Source organism: Cupressus sempervirens, chromosome 5, assembly GCF_028749045.1.
Source record: "Cupressus sempervirens isolate cs-2001-9-10 chromosome 5, ASM2874904v1, whole genome shotgun sequence".
Classification (NCBI taxonomy): Eukaryota; Viridiplantae; Streptophyta; class Pinopsida; order Cupressales; family Cupressaceae; genus Cupressus; species Cupressus sempervirens.
The window spans coordinates 759,040,079-759,044,131 of record NC_143122.1 but is presented as its reverse complement, the minus strand read 5'-3'; positions in this window follow the sequence as shown (position 1 = coordinate 759,044,131).

Below are 4,053 nucleotides of genomic sequence, written 5' to 3'. Positions count from 1 at the left end.
CTTCCTACAGGCATACAAAAGGAGTGGATGCCATCAACCCTCCAATCTTGTTGCAAGAGGATTTTGCTTGATTCAAAACCGTTGCCCATTTTAGACTCAAAATCCATGTGATTCATGCAAGTACACATAGAATCATCTTCAGCCAATATGGTTTTAAAATAATTTGCAAATAGTATGGTTTTAAAATGATTTAAAATATTCTAGTTTGATTTCCATGTGAGACTTGCATTATTAGCAGCAATATGGAGTAATATTTGATTAGGTTTGTTTTGTTGTTCACGTATATACTATCCTTCTTGATGTCTTCCTGCTATACATTATCTTTTGGCACAAATATGTGGTAGAGAGAACCATGGTTTGTTTCCAGTTGATAAATATATGCACCATAGGTTTCTTAACATCTTCACGTAAATCTCCTTTCTATCAACTCCATGTATTCAATTATGTGTAGCAATGTGTCTATTTCAAAGTTGATGGAGTTTTGTATTGATGAAAGAGCTATAGGAAGATGCATATCGGGCGACAGGAAGAACCATAGGTGATAGGAAGATCTGTGCCACCAATCAATATGCTGTGATAATAAAGATTAGTAAAATGTAATCAACAATGAATTTTTCCATATTTTAATCCCAAAACAATATTAAATAATACTTAATTATATTAAACTATATGCAATGCTATAATGGTAAAATGGAATGTAATGGGATAGAAACAGAATAGAGAAGTAAGCATGAGATTGTATGAAATAGATTAAAATATGGCATAAAATGGGTTCTAAATGACTCTCATCAAAAGGCAACAAGAGAGAAAATGAGGCCTGACAATTTTTTGGAAAGAAATCTGGGCTTGCAAGGGAACTCAAGTTGGCTAAAAGAGGGGGTTAAAAGGAGTTCATTCTCATCGTGGATTATGATACGAGGAGTAACCATTTGCACAAATTTAAGAATGGGTTAAGAATTAGGTTTTACGAGGGAGAATAAGGGGGGGATAGTGAGGTGGATTTTCTATCTAAATTGAACCTTTAGGGTAGTGAGTGTAGGATGATTGAGATTTGGAAAATTTGGATTCTTTGGGACTATAGTTCTTTGGAGGATATGGATTGGAAGACTAATTTTTTATAGGATTGGTAGGACTACTTCTCTTTGGATCTTTGTGGATTTTCTAAAAAGTAGACGTTTCTATTTCCATGGGGATAGGGGGGTTGAATCTTTTGAATCTTGAGCGTGGGGTGCCTTGAAAAGCAGTATCGCCATGTTGTTGAGCACTTAGTTTGATATAGAAATGTCAAGGACTTGCCAAGGTTATTGAGAACATCAAGGCCTTGTTGTCAACATTTCATAGGTTAGACTCAAAAAAGACATGCAAGGGTTGCCCCAACATCACACATGAATCTCAAAAGAATTATAGTGGAAAGTGATAGTAGGTAACCCATAGGTAAAAAATATTATTCAAGTGCACCATACAACCACAAGTCCTCACATGTTTTGAACATGCAAGGGTCACATTTGACTGACTTGCAGAAAATAAAAGAAAATAGATAAAAAAATCTGATTAAGAACCCACTCTCAAATCTCCCCATTCACAACACAATATGAAAGATCATGGAGACCTTGAGGAGGGAGCAACCAAATTGCTTTGGAAAAGATTCTTAAGGACCGAATTTGAAATCCCCAAATAAAAAGAAATCAAAAGAAAGAGTAAATCCATAAAAAAGGTAACCTTTTTCCAAAGAGATTGATAGGATTGGATTCTAATGAACCAAGGTTAGACATGAGGAAGGATGCATCTTGCAAGGACCTATCAGTAGCATTTGGAACCATGATGCAGCTTAGCAAACTGAAACTTTTAGGAAAACACTTTGATGACAAGGGATCTCACCTAAAGACTTTTTGAAGCACATAGTTGGGAGAACTAAAGATCTTGATTAGACATGAACTAACACAAAAAGATGGGATATATATAATGGGACTAAGCTAAATATTGATTCAGGGGGATATACAGTTGATAGACCAAGATATTTACACGAGACTTCACTGTACAAAATCTCACTATGATAGGATAGTGGGATTGATATGACATAATAGATTTTTGAAAAAGCTCAGGATAAGGTGATAACATGCCAAAAAGCTTAGGATGAGGAGATAGAGAGGGTGATGCATGATGGTTCCCCAGTCAAGGTGAAAAGCCAAGATGGATGATGGTGGATAGGGTGATATGGATATGGTAATTCTATATCTCAAAACAAGATAAGGATTGGGAATGATGCATCCTAATGATGATGAGTAGATTGTGATTAAGGCTTACAACAAAGCTAGAAACAAGACTAAGGATGTGATTGGATGGGTTGATTTATGTGAAATTGTGGATATGAGGGGAAGGATGGGATGGTTCATGTGATGGTAGATTATAGGAGAATTAGGATATGGATGGATGGTATTGGATTTAATGGGGATATCCTAGAACTAGATACCAATGAAAAGGGATGTACTAGGTGATAGAAAGATGGAGGAAATATTGGAAGATGCGAGGATGGAAGGAAAAAAGAATGGTGGATAGAAGGTTATGGATGATGGGATGAAGGAAAGATATGGATTGGGAGATGAATGGATTCAAGATGAAATGATGGAAGTGGAAAAAGTATGGGGAGATGGAAAGATGGATGCAAAAAGGTCTTCAAGGAAAATGTCACCAAGGGATAAGATATCCCCAATTAGAATGTATCACACATTCGGAGGCTTGAAGAGGGTTATGGTAGGATGGAAGATATGAAAACAAGAGGATGATGGAGGTAGATGGAAGCTAGGACATGAAAGATGAATATGGTAGGGATATAGAGCACAACTATGATGGGTAGATGAGGCTGAAAAAGGGAAGTGAAGGGATTATATAGAAGGAAGAATGGATGGATAAAGGGTAGGTGGATACAAATTGTGATGGGGAAATGAATGTCAACCAAAAGCATATATATATTGCTGTGGTCTTTATTTTTACCAAGATCCAAAGGAGGATGGGGGAGGTGAAATGGGTAAGATATGGTAGGAAGATGAGATGGGTATCTTTATTGGCGAAACTTTCCCCCAAGTGTGTAGATAATTTTGATGGAGGGATTATGCATGTTGCTTGTTTGCCAAGTTTTCATCATGATACTTGTCCAAGGTGCCTGTATTTCCACATTCTCACGATTGGACAAAATTTTCTCTCTTATTCTTGACTTCTTTGACTTTTTGGATGGATTTTATGGACTCAATCATAAAGTTGAATATTTAGGTAAGAGGATCCCATTTGGAGTTATCGTTTGGTGTTGGTACAACCTTATTTGGAATGTAGGGTTATGAAAAAGACAAGATTAGATTATTTTGATGGGGTTGAAAGTGGGATAAGGGATATGGTGGTAGGAAGTGTTGGGATGAAATGATTGGAAATGAGTATGAGAGGGGGATTTTATTAGGACCTACATTGGCACATCTTGTGATGGGTGTGAAAAGAGTGTAAGGGAAGTGGATGGTAGATGTGGAGATGATGGAGGGGTTATGGAAGCAAATTTTGGGACATAAGGACCCAAAATGGATTTAGGAGATGGATGAGAGGAATTACTAGCTGGTAGATTAGCAACTTTGGATGTCATTGTGTATTTTTCTTTTGGGATCCACATGGGTTTTTCTTTTTCTTTGACGAGCCTTTGTGGCATTTGGATTTTAGTGCATTTTTTTATTGGATTTTTCTTTGTTTGGGTATGATTTTTAGAGTAGAAATAGGAATCTTTAGGATGTTTTGGATAGTTAGTGCTATGCATTTTTAATTTGGTATTCATATTATTATGAGAAGTAATGGAACGATCAAAATAAGTTGTATGAGATGCAAGGGATATGGAGGAACTTATAGTGGGAGGATGTGGGATGGTACATGTGGATATGTGCCTTTTATAATCTTGATTAGGAATGTAAGGAGTGAGATATTTATGATGGGTGAGAGTAGTATGGATTTGGTAGGCACAGGATTGCATAGGATAAGATGGAGGATGTGATTTTGGGATATAAGGCCCCAAAATGGATT